Source organism: Hordeum vulgare, chromosome 1H (assembly GCF_904849725.1).
Source record: "Hordeum vulgare subsp. vulgare chromosome 1H, MorexV3_pseudomolecules_assembly, whole genome shotgun sequence".
NCBI classification, from domain to species: domain Eukaryota; kingdom Viridiplantae; phylum Streptophyta; class Magnoliopsida; order Poales; family Poaceae; genus Hordeum; species Hordeum vulgare.
The window spans coordinates 186,524,561-186,546,019 of NC_058518.1; positions in this window are offsets into that span (position 1 = coordinate 186,524,561).

Genomic DNA, 21,459 nt, shown 5'->3' on the forward strand with positions numbered 1-21,459 from the left:
AATATAAACAGGGGTTGAAAACCTTATGTATGGAAAATATATGTCCTTCTCGGTATCTCCAAATTTTCTCAAATTTTTCTAAGGCAGAAAAGTATTTTCCTTATAGGAATATCATTTCTGGCCTCAAAAATGGACATGCAAATAAAATAGGAAAACAATTCATAAAATAATTATCTTATGGTTTTGGTGTGAGCTACAATGGTTTTAGAACCAAATCACCAACTTTGGGTAAGAGCACTTCTTGCCATCAAGGACTTGTAGTGCAATCAATCATAAAATAAGAAATAAGAAAAAGGGTTTTGAAAATAATTAGGTCATGAGAAATGTGGTTTTTGATATCACACAATCAAGCATACAAGCATAAAATGAAAATCATGGCACTCACAACATTAGTTTTGAAAAAGTTTAAATAAACTCAGTTTTTTGAATTACAGAAAAAGTGATAGTGAAAACAGGGTGTGAAAAAAACTATCCCCCTTACAAGAATCTCGTCCCCGAGATTCCTAAGCTAGCTGCTAAAAAGGTACGGAAACTCATATCGGAGATAGTCTTCATGCTCCCATGTTGTTTCTGCTTCGGTGTGGTTGCTCCACTGGACCTTGAAATACTTGATGGTGCGGCTTCTGGTAAAACGCTCGGCTTCATCCAGGATGCGGATCGGCCTCTCACGATAAGTGAGATCTGGCCGAAGGTCGATGGCCTAATGGTCAATGTCCTTATAAAGATCTGGACGGTTTGGCGCTTGAAGACACTTCCGAAGTACTGACACGTGGAAGACGTTGTGCACACCTGAAAGTTCCGGAGGTAGCTCCAACTGGTAAGCAACTTCTCCACGCCTTGTCGTGATCATAAAAGGTCCAATGAACCTTGGAGAAAGTTTCCCCTTGACGTGGAAACGCTTGGTTCCCTTGAGAGGTGTGACACGAAGGTACACTTGATCTCCGGGAATGAACTCCACTTCTCTGCTGTTAGAATCCGCATAGCTCTTCTGTCATGACTTGGCTGCCTTCAAATTTTCTCGGACAAGTTGCACCTTATCTTCTGTCTCTTGTAGAACTTCCGGCCCGAAAATCAACCCTTCACCGGTTTCGGACCAGTTGAGTGGGGTGCGGCACTTCCGTCCGTAAAACACTTCAAATGGGGCCATCTGGAGACTAGACTGGTAGATGTTATTGTAGCGGAACTCAGTGAACGACAGACAGTCTTCCCGTTTGGCACCATGTGCCAAGACACAAGCGGAGATCATATCTACTAGTATCTGGTTTACTCTCTCCGTCTGTCTACCCGACTGTGCGTGGAAGGCGGTGCTGAAGGAGAGCTTGGTTCCGAGGGCTTATTTGAACTTCTTCCATAATCTTGAGGTGAACTACGTGCCTCGGTCAGATACAATCTCCTTGGGAACTCTGTGGAGACTCACTATATGATGGATGTACAGACTAGCCAACTGGCTCCCATCATAAGTGGTGTTGACTAGAATGAAATGGTCCATCTTGGTCAGATGGTCGACAATGACCCATATAGAGTTATGCCCCTTGCTTGACTTGGGCAACCTAGTGATGAAGTCCATGCCGACTTTGTCCCACTTCCATTTAGGCACTTGGAGAGGTTGTAGCAGTCCAGCAGGTCACTGATGTTCAGCATTGACTCGCTGGCACACGTCGCACTTGGCAACATAAGACGCTATTTCCCTCTTCATGCCATGCCACCAGAATCTTTCTCGGAGATCTTGATACACCTTGGTACCACCGGGGTGAATTGAGTAGGGTGTGTCATGAGCTTCCTCCAGGATCAAGTCCTTGAGTTCTGCCTTGTTGGGTACGCATAAACGTTTCCCAAACCACACTACTCCTTGCTCATCCATCAAGAATTCTGGGGCCTTGCCTTCCTGGATCTTCTTCTTGATGCCTTCAATGCTCTTGTGCCCCTTCTGGGCCTCCTTGATATCACCAGCCAGCATTGGTTTGACTTCGAGGTTAGCCAGGAATCCTGGTTCCACTAGCTCCAACCCAAACCTTTCCATTTCTTCATATAAGGCAGGTAGCCTTTCCTTGAGCATAAAATTCAAGGTGTTGGCCTTCCTGCTTAAGGCATCAACCACTACATTGGCCTTACGGGATGGTATTGAATGCCGAGGTCGTAGTGTTTGATTAACTCCAACCATCTTCGTTGCCTCATATTCAATTCCCTTTGAGTAAAGATATACTTCTGACTTTGCGGCCAGTGTATATTTCACATCGCTTCCCGAGAAGGTAATGTCGCCATGTCTTCAGGGCATGCACCACTGCTGCCAACTCAACATCATGTGTGGCATAATTCTCCTTATGTCGGCGCAGTTGCCGTGACATATATGCCACGACCCTGCAGTCTTGCATTAGGACTCCATCGAGCCCGGTTCTGGAGGCAACACAATATATCACAAACTCCTTGCTGATATCTGGAGTAGCCAATACCGGGGCGGTAGTCAATATCTTCTTCAACTCCTGGAAGCTTGCTTCACACTCCGGCGTCCATTCGAACTTATTGCCTTTCTTCAAGAGCTGATTCATGGGTCGAGCGATGCGGGAGAATCCTTCCACAAACTTGCGGTAATATCCCGCGAGTCCGAGGAAGCTCCTAACTTCCTTCACATCGATTGGCGACTCCTAGTTGGTTACCGTAGTAATCTTGGAAGGATCGATCGCCAATCCACTTGCCATCATGGTATGACCCAAGAATCCCACTTCGTTCAGCCAGAATTGGTATTTGCTCAATTTGGCATAAAGTTGGTGATCTCGAAGCTTCTCCAACACTAACCTCAAGTGTTTCTCATGCTCTTCTTCGGACATGGAGAAGATTAATATGTCATCAATAAATACGACGACAAACTTATCCAGTTATTCCATGAAGACCTTGTTCATGAGGTACATGAAGTAAGCTGGATCATTTGCCAACCCGAAAGACATGATAGTGCACTCGTATAGACTGTACCGGGTCACGAACGCAGTCTTGGGTATATCTTCACGTCGGATCTTCAGCTGATAATATCCAGACGGGAAATCAATCTTGGAAAATACCTTGGCTCCATTTAACTGGTCAAACAAGTCTTCAATCTTGGGGAGTGGGTACTTGTTCTTGATCGTTACCTCATTGAGAGAACGGTAATCGAGGCAGAGTCTGATAATCCCATCTTTCTTGGACACGAACAGAATAGGTGATCCCCAAGGCGATGCACTCGGACGAATGAATCACTTCCTGTGTTGCTCATATAGATGCTTCTTCAGCTCTGCTATCTCTTCAGATCCCATCCTATAAGGCTTCTTATAGATAGGCCCCGATCCGGGCATGCGCTCATTGATGAACTCGATGTCTCGGTCGGGAGGCATCCCTCATAGCTCATCAGGAAAGATGTCCGGGTACTCACAGACTATCGGCACTCGGTCCAGCTCTTCTCCCGACAGGCTATTAACCTGCAGTACTCGAGTGGATACTAGCTCAGAGACATACTTGACTTTGACCCCTTGGTCGCTTGTCATGGTAATAGCCTGGTTGGCACAGACGAAGACGCTCTAGTGTCTCGGCAACCAATCCGTACCAAGGATTACTTCTAGGCCTTGCGAGTTAATGACGATGAGATCTGCTAAGAAGCTTATCCCATTGATAACAATCCTGACTCCTCTACACCCTAGGTTGGTCCTTAACACTGCTCCCGGGGTACGTACTTCCATTTGTCCGTTAAGCAGGGTAGGCTTCAAACCACACTTTTCCGTAAACCTTTGAGTAACAAAAGAATGTGAAGCACCACAATCAAACAATATTGTTTCTGGGTGGAGTTGATGAGGAACGTACCCAGAATGCAGTCTGGGTCTTCCTATGCCTCTTCTGCGAAGATATGATTAATACGTCCCCTGTTGTGATACTGCTGATTGCGGGGATGTTGGTTCCTGTCTGGTGCTCCTTGACCTTGATTTGGCCCATTGGGGCGCGGTGCATCGGGCTTCTTGTTGGGACACTGCCTGGAATAGTGCCCAGTCTGTCCACATCCAAAACAGGTAACTTGTCCTGGAAGGTTGGTCTTGACTCCACTCTTGTTCGGTGGATTGAATGCTGCCTTGGTGTTGACTTGCTGCTGAGGCTGGTAGTTCTGGCAAAATGTTGGAGCCCTATACTACAGCTGCTGATAACTGGGTCTTGCTGGAGCTGACTGCCATGGTCGAGGCTCCGAATTACTAGGTCATCCACTACGCATCAGTTTGCACTTACGGGTGTCGTCCATCGCACGACGCTTATCTTCCAACATAAGGGCCTTATTAACCAGATCGCAGAAGGTTCGGCATTCACAAGAAACCAGTTGATACTGGAGTGACTACTGCAGTCCTTCCATAAAGCGTTCCACTTTTGCAGCCTCAGTGTTGACGTCCTGTGGTGCGTATCTCGACAGGAGGTTGAACTTCTGCAAATACTCCTTGATTGTTCCACTGCCTTGCCTTAATGCTATGAATTCCCGCTTCCTAATGGTCATCATTCCGGGAGGAATGTGAGCGGTGCGGAATACTTCCTTGAAGATTTCCCAAGTTATGACTTGTCCTGCTCGCATGATCTGGAATCCATCCCACCAAGCTTTGGTCGTGCCTCCGAGACAGTGAGAAGCATAAAGGACTTCCTCACGATCATCAGTGCATTTGACCAGCGCGAGGAGGTCTTCGATAGTACGGATCTAGTCATCGGCATCCAATTGTTCTGTCGTCTCCGTAAACATGGGTGTCGTAGTCCACATAAACTTAGATAGAGTAGAGCGACCATTGCCATTCCCGTTCTACGGTAGGTTGTTCACCAAGACTTGAGCCAGCTGCTGGATAGCAGCATTACTGGCTTGATGTTCCTCGTGGAGAGCTTGAAGGAAGTGAGCCATAGTCAAGCTTTCTAGAGGAGGAGGTGGCGGTGGAGTATCGCCTTGCCGCTGCTCGTGGTGATCTCCAACTTGAGAGTCCCCTCCGGTTCCCTATGCTGACCTGAAGAGGCATAGCCGGGGTTGCCGAAGGTGCTGTTGCGAGTTGAAATCACCATCCTGTCAGGGGAGTAGACAGGTCAATATGCCGAACTGGCTGGAATCATAAGGGATGATGCTCTATTAAGGGGGTATGGTGTCGTGCTAGTGTGAGATTTTAAACCAAAGATTTTGGAAAAGTTAATGCATTAGATTAAAACAAGTGATGTAGTTGCTCACAAGCTACCTAAGGCAGAAATGCGGCTTGCATCAAACATGCTTACACAACACCCATGGTTCGCATGAACCGATACATGAACTCACGAAGCTTGGGGAGACTTCTAATTGCCTAAGACGTAATCCTAAGCGGCGGACTTCTCGGTCTCGTAGGCGGGTTCTGCGGGGTCTTCATCTTCATCTTCATCGGTGATTTCCTTGTTCAGAGGAGTAGGAGAAGGAAGTGGTCCATCACGGCGTCTCTTAGTCGGCGAGGCAGTGAGGAGATCGGTGTACTCTTCTGCGGTCAAGCGGCGACTCTGAATAGGAGTGGTCTGAAGCACTGGTACTCCTCCTCGGAAGACAATGGTTGATCGCCCTCTGTGTGATCCTTCCTTCTTAACCTTGCGGGTCTCCTTATCCAGGCGAAGAAGGTCCTGGACTTGGTGTAGTTCTTAGCGAATCTTCATTGACTCCTTGATCAAAAGGTGCGTCAAAGTGTCGGAGGAGAGACTGAAATAGGCCTGAAACCTTAGTGGCGTCCCGTCCTTTGAAGATGGGTTGAGTGTCCAACTCCCGTCTATCCCATCCTTAATAAAAGGTAGGTGACGAGTAGCTAGCTCGTTAGCCATCTCGGGAAGGATGTCGCGGAGACGCACGAGTGCCTCTCGTACGGTTGTCTCCACTGCGAACATCAGATCCTCCATCTGTGGTCCTTCAAAGAACCAACTGGTTGGGGAGTCATTAGCCTTTACTATCACCTTCACGTGATATTCCTTGGTGTCGGAGTTGACCCAGTGCTCGTTGTAGAGGAAGATGGGCGTGTGGCGTACTTGACACTTCTCGAGGCTATCTCCCAATAGTAGGGGAAAGCCCGTCTCCAGAAGCATCTCAGGTACGACGGCTATCTACAAGGATGTAGGGGAGAGGGTTAGAAAGTTTTAGTGGGTGCAGAAAATCTCAGGGTAAAGACTAGGTGCACTAATCGTCTCGGCTAGCGTCCATGCTTCCGAAGGCTTCCTATAGTCAGGATGGCTCTGATATCAGCTCTCTGGGACCCCGACATCTGAGTCAAGATCGTCGGATGAACATGCTCAGTGATCCCAGAGATCAATGCTCACCGAAGACACAAATATTGAATATTGAGAGTCTTACATCCAAGTACCGAATTATTACATCATGTGACCGCATGGTCAAGTTCACAAGGTAGGGCCTATAAGGCCAAATCACACAGATACAACTAGTAGCGGAAATCTTAGCGCTAAGCGGGTGCCCATGCCATCAGCCTACACCAACAGGCATTCTGACTCGGAAGCGTCCTAGTTCGCAGGGCCATCTCCGAAGACGTACTCTTCTCCAAACTCCGGTCCTTCCATGTCTGGTCAATAATATAACCAGTGGCAAGCCAATGAGTACTTTTGAATGTACTCGCAAACAGCCCATGATATTAACAATGCAATTGAAAGGATAACAAGTAATACGCATCTTTGGTGGACATTATCTTATCTATAACTAAACTTGTTCATGGGTATGCATCATAAACAAGATGTTGATTTGAAGAGGAGGTTACAAATATAAATATATCTCTCAAGGGCTGAACACTCCGGTTTCACCCTATATGCCAAGTCGCCAAACTTGGTCATATTAACTCTTTCATATAACACCACTCTCACACACACTTTGTTTATGCGGAAACGACTGGACGTAGTTTAAGCAGCACCGCCCAACTGTCCTTGACCGTGGACATGGCTATTCGAATAGTTTTACACTCTGCAGAGGTAGTATCCTGGACCCACGAGATCCGGCAAACTTCTGTGTCATCCACGACTCGCGGTATATAACATACCCGAGGTAAGTACCCGATCAATGCCTTTCCCCTGACAATAATAGACAAAGAGGTCCACTCGATTGGTACCCAGCCCACATGTTGTACGTCTTACGAGCACCGACTCTGGACAGTATCAACCATGCGGGGACCAACGGTGTGCCCGGAACACGTAAAAACGGCAAAGTCACCCTACCTGGCACGACCCTATCACGAGAGTGACCACACATCACCCCCGCCACTAGTAATGTAGCTCTTTGCTAGCACCGACCAGAGTAATCAACAAATCCCCGTCCCATAAAGGGGTAACGTGGTCGTACATGTCAGGTTGGGATGGTCGACACATCATAAATCTAATCCCATTTCCGAAACCATACACACTCAAAATACCCGGTGCACCACTTCTCCGAAAGTTTCCACCTAACTCATCATCACCCTCGGGCATTAGTGGCACCCGGCGGGGTTTTCATAAACCTTTGTTTTATACCATCATCATGCTCATGCTTCTACTATGCTTATCTCTACTTTTCAACATGGTATTAGCGTGACCCTCATAGGTGGTAGGATCATGCTCAAAATGCAAGTGCTCCGGAGGAGCCTTCGGTAACATCACTTCAATGATTTACCGAATACTTATGATCACATGCAACGGAAATATTTGCTTTACTAGCATGCAGTATAACATATGATCAAACATGGTCAAAGGGGTGATTGCCTTGGTCAGCTAGGTATCTAGGGTCTTTGAGGTCTTCAAGTCCAACTCCTTCATCGCACGGGTTTTCTATCATCGTAATAAATAAAAACAATAAGTGGCTCACTCCAAAACAGATCACAAAGTCACTTTAAAAATGTTGTTTATTTCTGATAAATCCATATTGTTATTTAAAAATATTTGTCTCTAGTATTAGTGAAAGAATATTTTTAAAATCAATATAATAGAAGCAAAACTATTGCAAATTAACCCTTTTTATTATAATAAAACAGAATAGTTGTTGCAAAAATTCATCCAATGGTTCTGTTAAATACTATACATTTTTAGAAAAATAATAGTGGAAGAATCATAATATTTTACTGGTTAAACTTTTGTCAAAAATCATTTAAAAGTAGGTTTTAAATAAAAAGGAAAAGGGCTACAGCCCCCTGGCCTAGCTTGGCTTGGGACTGGGCCGGCCCACTGGCCAGCCAACCAACCAGCCCAGGCGCGCGCGCTGTCTGGTTTGAACCTGACGTGCGGCCCCCTGCGGTCAGTGGCTGCGTGCAGCGAGGGAGAGAGAGATGGGCCACCGAAAGGTGGGGAGCACCTGTCGGGGTCGTCTCCTACCTCTGGCTAGAGAGGAGGAGGAGCACGCCGGCGTGGCTACCGACATCCTCGGCCCCTAACGACGACATGAATGGGTCCGGCTCGTCGTCGCCTACCTGCTGCTGGTCAAGTCAATGATGGAGGGGCTCTGGTTCACCGGCGACAAGGTAGCCGCGACGGAGGGGTTTTGGGTGAAGGTGGAGATGGCAGCTACGGGCACGAATTCGCTCGGAGAAGAGGGAGGTAAGCTTCCTGGTGTCACGGGGAGTGCTCTAGTGGGCAGAGGGACGTGAGAGCCGACGTGTAGCTGGAGATCGACCGAAGATCTGAGGCGGAGGGGCCTCGGTCAATCTCGAGCAATGAGGCTCTGCTTGCTCAATGGGGTGGCTAGGGAGGTGATTAAGGTCTTGGAGAGGTGGAGTGAGGGGTTCTGGAGCGAGGGGATGGGCTATTTATAGGCCCACGATGGTGAGCCGACTCGAGAGCGCCGGTGATCCACCGTGGCATGCATGGGGGTGCCGAGAGAGGCTGGGGTCAAAACCACGGTCTCAGGACATGGTTTTGGACCTCTAGGACTCACTGCGGGAGAGAGGGAGAGAGGAGAGCTATCATGGCTGCGCTCCTCTGGCGCTTCTGGTGCACGCTGGCACGCGTCGCACCGGCTAGCGCAGGAAAGGAGGGGCCCTGAGGGCTGCCTGATGTAGTGTGGCTGTCGGGGGAGAGGAGAGACACCGCGGGGAGGCTGAAACTGGCCGAGGGAGTCGCCCCCACCTCGGTTGCTCTCTGTAGCACGCCCAGAGCGCAGCTTTGGCATGCCACGGCATGCTGGCGCGCTCTGGGGTGCCTTAGATGTGTCTAGCGTGTCCTGGTCACTAGCTTGGAGACGCCTAGCCGTGGGAGTCCCGTGGGAGCCCTGGCTAGTCAAAGATAAGAAAACAGGTGCTATCAGCCTTGGGCTGAAGCTTAAATTGGAGATTTTGATTTATCTACTTTGAACCAGAGAGGGGCCACTTGACTGGAGTTAGGCATTGATGTCGGCCACCTAATCTATGAGTTTGGGAGAAAGGGATTTGGTTTAGCTATGGTTTGGAGGGGTTTTACCCAACTGTCAGAAGGTGCTCGACAGTGGTTTTGGGTGGTTTCACCCACCACTGGCTATGCAACTTAATATGATTGAGTTTGGGGCTAAAACAAGGGGCTTCACCAAGTTTGAGCTCCGTGGGGCAAGTTTAGCTTTGTAAACTTGAAAACATCCCTAAATGACCAGATTTGTTCCTTCCAAAGAGATTGTGGGCAAATCAAGTCCCATAAATCCCATTTTTGGCATGGAGTCCTCATTTGAGGTATTAGGCACTCCTGCAAAGTTTCAGCTCCATTGGATAAACTTTGCTATGTAGAGTTGCTCTAACTTCATACTAGACACAATGGGTTTGGCAATTATTTGGTGACCTTATCCACCTTGGATCAAGGTGAAACTTTATATGGGCACCAAATATGGCTTAGGGATACCACTGGAATTTTCTAAGAATTTATAGAGAATATTTCCTTAGGAAATATTTCAAAAGCTCAAAACAAACACAAAAGGTTTTTAGGATTTTACTCAAATAATTATAATATAAACAGGGGTTTAAAACCTTATGTATGGACAATATATGTCCTTCTGTGTATCTCCAAATTTTCTCAGATATTTCTAAGGCAGAAAAGTATTTTCCCTTATAGGAATATCATTTCTGGCCTCGAAAATGGACATGCAAATAAAATAGGTAACTAATTAATAAAGTAATTATCTTATGGTTTTGATGAGGTAGAATGGTTTTAGAACCAAATCACCAACTTTGGGTAAGAGCACTTTTTGCCATCAAGGACTTGTAGTGCAACCCAAAGTAGGGTTTTGTATTAACCAGAAATAAGAAAAAAGGTTTTGAAAACAATTAGGTCATGAGAAATGTGGTTGTTGATATCACATAATAAAGTGTACAAGCATAAAATGACAATCATGGCACTCACAACATTAGTTTTGAAAAAGTTTTAATAAACTCATATTTTTGAATTAGACAAAAAGTGATAGTGAGAATAGGGTGTGATAGAAATAATATATAGCGTTGAGCATCATGTTTAAGTATAGATTACAGCAGGGAGAAGGGGTGTTACACCGCTGCCTAGAGGGGGAGAGAGTTGGTGATGACGGCGGCGAAGTTATTGGTGTAGATCACCGTCATGATGATGGCCCCGGCGGTGTTCTGGTGCCACCGGGAGAGAGGGGAGAGAGCCCCCTCCCCCTTCTTCTTCCTTGGCCTCCCCCTAGATGGGAAGAGAGTTTCCCCTTTGGTCCTTGATCTCCATGGCGGCGGATGGGTGAGATCCCCTCTGAGATTGGATCTCTCTCTTTGTTTCCTTTTGTTTCTCCATTCCCAGATTCTGGCGTTTCACCGTTTCTTATATTCCCGGAGATCCGTAACTCTGATTGGGCTGAAATTTTAACATGATTTTTATCCGGATATGAGCTTTCTTGTGGAGAAAGAAGGGCACCAACTACCTTAGGGGGTGGCCACAAGATAGCCTGGCGCTCCCTACCCCCAGGCCGCGCCCCTCTGGCTTGTGGCCCCCTCGGGCACCACCTTCTGTTGATTCCACTTCTTAAAATTCATATATTCCAAAAAAAATCTGCGTAAGTTTTTATCCCGTTTGGACTTCGTTTGATATGGATTTTGTGTGAAACGAAAAACATGCAACAAACACGAACTGACACTGGGCACTCGCTCAATATGTTAGTCCCAAAAAAAGTACCAAAAGTTGCCAAAATTATATGAAAGTTGTAGAATATTGGCATGAAACAATCAAAAACTATAGATACGATGGAGACGTATCAATGTCGCACTTGAATTTGATTTGTTCGAGAATGTTGCACATGATTATAGTCAATTTTAAGAGCACTTCCATTGTCACACAATAATGGAACATTTCTAACATGGATGCCATAATCCTTAAGAGTTTGAGTCATCCAGAGTAATTCCGCACAGCATGATCCGGCGGCTATATATTCAGCTTGGTAGTAGATAAGGATATTAAGTTTCATTTCTAGGATGACCAAGACACAAGAGATCTCCCAAGAAATTGACATATATCCGAGGTGGATTTTCTATCAACCTTGTCTCCAGCATAGTCCGATTCGGAATAGCCAAAAATATTGAAAGAAGATCCATTGGGATACCATATTCCAAAGTTTGGTGTATGTGTCAGGTATCTCATGATCCTTTTTACAGCCAATAATTGACACTCATTAGGTGCCGCTTGATATCAGGCACACATGCAAACGCTCAACATGATATCAGGATGAGAGGCACATAGGTATAGCAATGAACCAATCATTGCTCGATAAACTCTTTGATCAACCGGTTTGTCCTCCTTACTGAGGTCAATATGCTCACTAGTAGGCATGGGGGTTCTTATACCTTTGCAATCTTGCATATTGAACTTCCTGATTAAGTCCTTGGTGTACTTTGTTTGAGAGATAAACGCACGTTCTCTCGATTGCTTGATTTGGAATCCAAGGAAGAATTTCAGCTCGCACATCATTGGCATCTCATATTTCTCTCACATCAACCTTCCAAACTTCTCACTAAAATGTGGGTTAGTAGAACCAAAGATAATATCATCCACATATATTTGGCATACAAATAGTTCACCATTAACTCTTTTAGTGAACAAGGTTGCGACAACTTTACCAATCTCAGAACCCTTTTCTATAAGAAATTTTTATAGACATTTGTACCAAGCTCTAGGGGTTATTTAAGACCATATAAAGCTTTACGAACTTTGTAAACATGATTATGTTTCTTGGGGTTCCCAAATCTGGGAGGTTGTTTGGCATAAACCTCCTCCTCGATTTCACCATTTAGAAAAGCTCTTTTGATATCCATTTGGTAAAGAGTAATGTCATTGTGATTGGCATAAGAAAGAAGAATACAAATAGCTTCAAGTATAGCAACGGGGGCATAAGTCTCACCGTAGTCCATACCCTCGACTTGCGTGTATCCTTGGGCTACGAGACACGCCTTGTTGCGTGTAACTTGTCCATCTCCATCTTGCTTGTTCCAAAACACCCATCTTGTACCAATGATGTTGTGATTGTCTTTGGGCTTTTTAACAAGTGTCCACACTTTATTCCTCTTGAAGTTGTGTAGCTCTTCATGCATGGCATTCACCCAATCCGGGTCTTGAAGGGCTTCTTCTACCTTCAAAGGCTCAATGCTAGGATAAATGAATAATTCTTTCAAAATTTAGCTAAACAAGATTTAGAGCGAGTGATTCTCCGGTTTGTATGTCACAGAAAGATTTGGTTCAGCGGATGATCATTTTCCACTCTTGCTCAAACTCACGACAGCTTCTTCTTGTTGGATGGTGGAGCTTCTTCATCATCATCTTCTTGCATGTTGTGGCTGACGGTGTTACCTCCTTGAGGTGGTGGTGAGGAAGGTCGAGGTCGATCATCACATTGTACTTCTTCCTCTTCTTCATCATGTCTTGTACCTCTTTTGGATGCCTCCATGTCGTTTTGTGGTTCATCGTGACGTGAAGTACGAGCTTTCACTTGAGTTGATGAAGTACTTTCCTTCACATCCATGAGAAAAAAATTCTGATAGGTAGATCTTGGATGGCTTCTAAAGGTTCCTTATCTCCCACATCATATGGCAATTATTCGACTTGCGAACCATTAGATTCATCAAACTTCACATCTACCGTCTCTTCAACTTTTTGAGTGAAGTTGTTGTAGACACGACAAGTGTGAGAGTTTGATCCGTAACCAAGTAGGAAACCTTCATGAGATTTAGGAGCAAGTTTAGTGCGACGATGATTATCAAAAATCTAACACTTAGAGCCGAATACTAGAAAGTATCCAACTTGGGGTTTGTTACCGGTGAGTAGCTCATATTCCCTTTTACCTTTCAGCTTGTGTAAGTAGATTTGGTTTATGGCATGACAAGCTGTTTCCACGGCTTCTGTCCAAAAGTGTCTTGGCGTCTTGTATTCGTCAAACATCATTCTCGCCATCTCTTTGAGAGTCCGGTTCTTCCTCTCTACAACTCCATTTTGTTGAGGTGTGTACAGTGTTGAGAACTCATGTGAGATACCTTCTTCATCAAGAGAAGTATCCACATTGGTGTTCTTAAACTTTGTTCCGTAGTCGCTCTAAACTTTCTTGATCTTCACTCTAAACTGATTTTGGGCTTCCGAGCGAAGTTCTTGAAGATATTTTGTACCTGCGACTTATCATCAAGAAAGTATACCCATGTGAATCTGGAAAAATGATCAACAATGACCAACGCATAAGAATTTCCAGTGTGGCTCTTGTAAGCATTGGGACCAAAGAGATCCAAGTGTAGCATCTCGAGTGGCCTTCTTGTAGTCATGATGTTCTTCACGAGATGACTTCCACCGATTTGCTTTCCTGCTTGACAACAACTACAAAGTCTATCTTTGATAACGATAACTTCTCTAACACCAAGAATATGATCACCTTTGATAAGCCTATCAAGGTTACGCATACCTACATGTCCTAACCTTCTATGTCATAGCCAACCTTTAGAAGATTTTGCAATAAGACACGTACAAGGTTTGGAATTTTTATTGAATTCAAGAATGTATAGATCACCTCTATGGAAACCCATAAATACCATGTTATATTTATCATGGCGAAACACTTGGCAGTCAACTTCCGTAAATAGCACATTGAAACCAAAGTCTGCTAGTCTGGATACGGAAAGAAGATTGTAGGCAAGGGATTCAGCAAGCATGACAATTAGAATGGAACTATCATGAGATATGGCCACCTTACCATGACCAAGTATGTTACCCTTGGAGTTATCTCCAAAAGTCACATACTGTCACACCTTGTGTTTTGACTCTCCTGACTAAACTAACTTATCTCAAAAATTAGTACCAATTAAATTTTTTATGAGTGATTGTGATGCTTGATGTGATTGTTGCTTGCTTGCTTGTTTGCCTGTGATTAAATCCCAGTGTTCCTTCTACTCTCTAGACTCACCTCCTTGACCCAAACCCTTGCCAAATGATCATGCCATGTGTATAGGACCAGAAACTATTTTACCAAATATTATATGGACTAGAGAGCATTTACTTAGTTTAAGCTTTCAAAAACCTTGAGTTGGGATGTGTACTACAAGTCCTCAAATTAGGGAAGTTATTTTGCACAAAATATTTTATTTAAATCCCATTATCAAAATGGCTTCCCAAAACCACAATATTATTATTTTAAATGTTATTTTAGTTTTTTATTTAAATAACTTTTTTTGAAGCCAGAAATGGTCCCTTATGAAGGAAAGTTATTTTTATGGCTTTCAAAATATTTGACAAAATTTAGAGAAACTCAGTGGACATATATATTCCATATATAGGACTTTAAACACATGGTCATGTTCAAAATATTTGGCAAAATCTTTCAAAACCATTCCTCCCTATTTCAAGCTTTTGAAATATATCTATAAGAAATATTCTCCATAAATGCGAGTAAAATTCTAGCATGTCACACATGATATATGTGATTATCTTTCCAATTTCATCTCAATCCAAATTGATGTTGTTCACCTAATTATCTCAAAACCATATCTGTCTAGATCCAAATTTGAGAAACTCTACGTTGCCAAGTGATTCCAATTTTTCTCAAATTTGGTGGACATGTTCTGATACTCCAATAATGCATCCACACCAAGTGGTGTATCAAGGAGAATAGAAGAACTTGTCCCAAGCCCCTCAAAACCTTCTGTGTTGATTTCTAACTGTGGGAAACTTTACATTATAAAGTTACTCCAATTGACCCCAATCTTTTTGGGCACGCTCTAATGCTCAAATAATTCCACCACAACAAGTTGTGGATTAGTCGGAATTGATTTGCATAGTTTGTAAGAAGAAATCCATTTCTGCCCATTTCATGGGCTTTTCAAGTCTACATTGGAAACTTTCTCCGCCAAAACCTAAATTTGGTGTCCTAGCTAATTTTCACCTATTATGTGATCCTGTTAAGTTTCACAACAAATGGGGTCCATTTAGCAAATTTGCTGCTTTGGCCCCTTCTACTATTTACCTTGAGCTCAAATTTTTACCACAGCTCTCTCTAGTCCCCTGTTACCTCGAGTAACCTTGCCATGGCCTGTGGACAATTATTGAAGGGTAACTCCATCTATCTACCTCTCATTTTTACCTTGGCAACACTATTTTACTCCTCTTGCTATGCTTCTCCTCAAGACAAAGACACCACCTCTTTTCAGAGCACCTCTAGTGTGCTAATGCATCATTTCAAACCTAAGTATGGCATGCTCATGTGGGAAAAATGAGCAGCCCTTCTGAAACTTGTTTTTTCCACAAATATGGCTTTGAACTACATGTACTAGCTAAACACCTCCTCTTGATCTCAAACTTTGTAGTCTTATAGTCCTTCCATACCTAGTTCTACTAGGCATAGTTTCATCCCAAGATACCTCCTTTGGAAACCACTTTTAATAGCCCCAAGTTTTGTGCAACAAACTTAATCAGTGATGAAACCGTGCCTAACTTTCTCCATTGGAGCCCAAACATCACCAGTGCTCTCTAGCATGCATGCCTTGTATGTTTGACGACTTGGTATGCCAAGGGGTGGCTATGGATGCGTAGAGGGATGGTGACCACCTCTTTGGCAGGAAGAAACGGTGCTCTATACTTTGTTATCTTGCTGCACCTCGGGTCCAGCAAGGGCAACATGTCTCAGCGTGGCGCAGAGCCCCTTCGACCAGTCCTACCCCTTCTCGACGCTAGGTAGAGGCCAAGATGGCTCTGGTGCGCATGCTCTCCCGTGCTTAGAGAACCCGAGGCGCTACCGATCCTCTCCCGTGTGCCCCCTCCATATCAGGCCCCCTCAATTCCTCTAGTCCCTCCTTGCTCTCTCTCCCTTCCGTGAAGCTTCATGAGGCCCCCATTAGCCCCTCACCCCCTCCATCGCCAGCAATGGCCGAAGCGCTGCCATCATCCCTCCTGCAAATCGGGCTCCTCCAAGCCCTTCCCCCATTAGGATGCACCAGGATGCTCTCCTCGACACCACGAGCTCCCCCGTGCCCTTATTCTCCCCCTAGGTGGCCGGGACGCCACCCCCACCGCAGCCGTCGTCGCTGGCCTCCACCATGGCCAAGGCCTTTTTCCCGGCGTTCCTCGTTCAGAGTGAATCCACAAGGGGCGGCGGCAGAACTCCCTGAGCCTCCGGTGGTTGGAGCGCCGCCGGGGTGGTGGCTGGAGAACCGATCCAGGCGCCTCCACCGGCCAGTACTACCTACCCCGCTCCTTTCCTGCATGAGTGGGAGGAGGGAGATAGGACTGCGGGTGGGGCGTCCCTGTCACGGAGCCGGGGCCGGGCCCCAAGTGGTTAAGTGGCCGCGCACCGATGGATTCCGCCTCCCTATGGCGGAAGCGCCTTTGAGGAAAGTTGTCTTCGGAGTGGCCGTCTGCTGCACGCGGCTGGAATAGCTAGGCCGTCCCACCTCTCCCCAGCGGCACTAGGCGCATGTGAGCTCTCGTGAAAACCCCCCTTTACTTTTTCTTTTAGAAAATTCTAAAATCCATAGTAAATTCATTCTAACTCCAATTTGATTAATTCAAATTTCTGTAGATACATAACATCAAGATCTGTCAAGATATGTGAATTGAACATTTTTACAAATTACTTTTCTATAGTATTACCATTCAAATACAAATTTGAATATATCTAGCCCCACCTTGCAAAAATCCTAGAGAGCCCAAATCAACTTCAAATGGAATGATTCCAACTTCGAGAGACTTCTAAAATTGTGCCCTAATTTTCTAACATCATCTAACATTTCTCTTTGCCCTTTTTTTGTTGCATCAAATAAATGGCCCATTTTTGCTATTTATTCCATATTAGAAAATCCATAGGAAATTCATATCAACTTCAAATCCAGTGAAACAACTTACTAAATGTTTCTAAATTCCTGACCTATCAAATGAGTGACTCCACCATTTTTATCAGAATATTTTCTGTATACTTCTTGTGGGGCTAGTGATGCCTCCATTTAATCATTAGAAAATGTATGGTAATCCAAACTCCTTAGAACAACTTTAGGCAGTTTTTCTTATGACCAGAGATGTCCAAGAAAATAAAACTCCTATTTATAGAGCACTTTTGTCTCTGCTTGCTGTGTGGATTACTGTGATTGTTTCTAACAATAGTTAACCAAGTACACAGAGTATTCGGAGTTGGACCGGAAGGCCTCAAAGACTTTTGTGAGCAAGGCAAGCAACCCTTTGACCATGCCTGAGAAAATATTTTATGCATGCCATGTTGATTACTTTATTCCGATGCATATGATCATGATTAAATCGGTAACCCTCTATATGGTGTTTCCGATGGCTCTTCGGGAGCACTTGCATTTGAGCATGACCTTACCATCCATGAGGGTCATGTAGATGTAATAGATAGGTTGAAATTCATGTAGATGTAATAGATAGGTTGAAATTACAGCTAAGCATAGGATGAGCATATGCATGATGATGGTAACACACAGGTGATCACAAAGATTTTCTGAGAACCATAACGGGTGCCACTAATGCCCGAGGGTGATGGTGTTGAGATGGAGGACCACTTGAGAAATAAGTGGTGTACCGAAAAGGTTTTATGTGTGGTTTCGGAAATGGGATTAGATTTAAGATTTGTCGACCGTCCCAACCATACATGTGCGACCATGATACCCCTTTATGGGACGGGGCTATGTTGATTACTCTGGTCATGCTAGCAAGGAGCCCGCATTACTAGTGGCGGGAGTGATTTGGTCACTCTCGTGACTGGGTCGTGCCAGGTAGGGAGAGTATGCCGTTTTTACGGGTTTCAGACACACCGTTGGTACCTGCATGTATGATGAGTTCTAGAGTAGGTGCTTGTAAGACGTACATCATGCGGGCCGAGTACCAACCGAGTGGACTCTTTGTCTCGTGTCGTCACGGGAAAGGCATTGATCGGGTACTTACCTCGGGTATGTTAAATACCGCGAGTCGTGGATGACACGGAAGTTTCCCGGATCTCGTGGGTACAACGCACAACCTCTACAGAGTGTAAAACTATTCGAATAGCCATGTCCACGGTCAAGGACAATTTGATCGTGCTTCTTAGACTACATCTAGTCTTTTCCGCATAAACCAAGTATGAGTGTGTGTGTGGTTGGAATGATGATGCTTCTCAAGTCGGATCACTTGGCATAGAGGGTGAACATGGGATGTTCAGCCCTCTTCAGACATGTTGATATCTGTAACCTGTCCTTGTGATTACCATCTACCTTATGTTGCATGAATATAGTTACACTTGACCATGTACTACATTTAAAGAAAAACATGCATTCCGCAAAGATTGTATACTCGAGATATTCCATGTTGCATTATACCTTGTTCCACATCATGGCTTACTTGCGAGTACATTCAAAGTACTCATTGGCCTACCCCTGGTTATTTCATTGACTAGGTAAGAGAGAACATGAGATGGTGAAGAGTACCTTGGTGACATTCCTGTGAGCTAGGATGCTTCCTAGTCGGAATGCCTGTAGGTTAAGGCTAATGGCATGGGTTCACGCATTCGACCAATACTTCCGCTATTGGTCAAGTTCGCTCTGTTGGCCTCCAAGGCCCGATCTATGCAAGACTTGACAGCAAGGTAATTATTTGTATAAGACGTTATGTATGGATGTAAGACTCTTGTTATTCAGCTTCTGTGTGTTCGGTGAGCAATGATCTTTGGGATCACTGAGCACGTTCATTCGGTGATCTCGACTCGTAAGTCGGGGTCCCCATAGAGCTGGTATCAGAGCCAAGTTGATTATAGGAAGCCCTTAGTTAACACGGTCGTTAGATAGGACAAAGCTAAATTTCCAGACCCTTCAAAAGTACTTAAAAACCTGTATCTTTCTCACCTCTCCTAAATTTTCAAAAGAAGCAAAGGTTTTTACCTTAGCACTTCCACCCATATTCTCTTGACACTCCTGGTCTGCTTCTTCAAAACTTGCAAATGGTCGCTAGTACCCTTATTCGTTCTGATCACTGGATTACCTAAAATCCTCATGGGTAACTTGGAAGGAAGCAACCTTTCTAAGAAATCACCCACATACTTGGAAGACAAGGATGGAAACACTACGACCACACGACACCAACTAAAGTATCTCCATGAGGAATGAGGACATCGAGACCCATAAGATGGCGACACCTCGACACTGTTCTGGAATGAAGCAACTTACACCTTCGATAATCAGGACATAAGATATGCAAGACCATGACATGCATCATCAATCTTGTGTCGACCACCACCGGTGGATGAGAACCTCGCCATTTGGCCCGCCTCACCTTAGTGAGCAAGAAAACAATTCTCTTCATCCCCAGCTCTAGGTGTCGATATTGTGATCAACATGATTGACATGTCAGAACTCTATCATGCCTTGCTAATGTCGTTGCATAAAAGTTGTCCACTTGGAACTCTTGACGCCTTGGAAGACCAGAAGACAATGACAAGATTACAAAGACAACAGAAGACCCTATCAACGGTAGCCACAAGGAACCACCTTCGTCGATGGCTCACGAGATGAGATGTCGTCAAGGACTCTTTTCACCAAACCCGAGTTGTTTTGACAAAGAACAACGAGAGGCACAACAACGCCATGAGAAGTTCCAGAAGATGCTTCCTAGTCAGAATGCGTGTAGGTTAAGGCTGATGGCATGGTTCACGCTTTCGATCAATATTTCTAACATTTGTCAAGTTTGTTATGTTGGCCTCCAAGGCCCTATCTATGTAAGACTTGACCGCAAAGGCATTATTTGTACAATATGGTATGTATGGATGTAAGACTAGTTATTTAGTTTTTGTGTGTTCATTGAGCATTGATCTGTGGGATCACTGAGCACGTTCATTTGGCGATTTCGACTCGTAAGGCGGGGTCCCCACACATACCCCCGAGGTCCACTGTTTGGTGTGGTCTCATGGAACATGTCTTTATCTCTGGTCATGTGATCGGTGCGACCACCATCGAGAACCCACTCATTTCCTTCCGCCATGTAGTCTCTAAGGTTCGCCATAATACTAAGGTTCCTCATGGTCTTCTCATACTCGATGTCAATCTCTTCATCTTCATCATAGTATCCATGCTCCACATTATCATCGTCACACGAAATGTCCTCGTCATAATAAACAAGAATGTCATCACAATTTTGACTATGACAATGTTCATATTTATGCATGCGAATGGCTTGCACAATATTATTGTTAATGGTAAGGACATCTCCTTTAGCACGCATGAGATCACGAAGCTCAAAAAGGCATTTATCAACATTAGGATCGGTTGGCTTCATTTTGTGAAAGGCAATGCATTTGTGGAAAATGGTCTCAAGATATTTTAGTGAATAATCAAGATATATTTTCTCCAAATTTTTCCACAAAGTGTGAGCATACTCAAAATTATGCAATTGATTAAGCACATTTCTTGGCATTCCTCTAATGATTAGTTTTATAGTCTTAAGATTACAAACCATATCAAGTTCTTCATCATGATAAGGATGCAAAGTATAAATGGGAGGCTCATAGGGATATTTAACATACTTGCACAAATCAAATTAATCAAATATATCAAGCATTTGATATTTCCATTTTCTATAGTATTCCCCATCAAGAATAGGCACTCTACAACTAATATTCCCCAAACTAGGCATATCCATCCTCCTCCAATGGTGATTAAACCAAGCTTTTGGAGACCTTGCTCTAATACATATTGTGAGATCGATAGACGAGGTGCCTAGAGGGTGGAGGTGAATAGATACTAGTTGCATAAATTAAAATCCTCGACTTTTCCCAATTTAATGGTTGGCAATTTTTAGCGATTCTAAAAAGTTTAGTGCACCCTACACATGCTAGTCAACAAATATGGCAGCGGAAAGTAAAAACTTTGCACATGTAGTAAGGAGTAGAGTTTAGGAAGATCAAATGCGAAGATGTTGACACAATGATTTTTGGCATGGTTCCGATAGGTGTCCCTGTTGTATGTCCATGTTAGTGGAGACTTCAACCCACGAAGGGTAACGTCTGCGAAAGTCCATGGAGGGCTCCACCCACAAGGGGTCCATGAA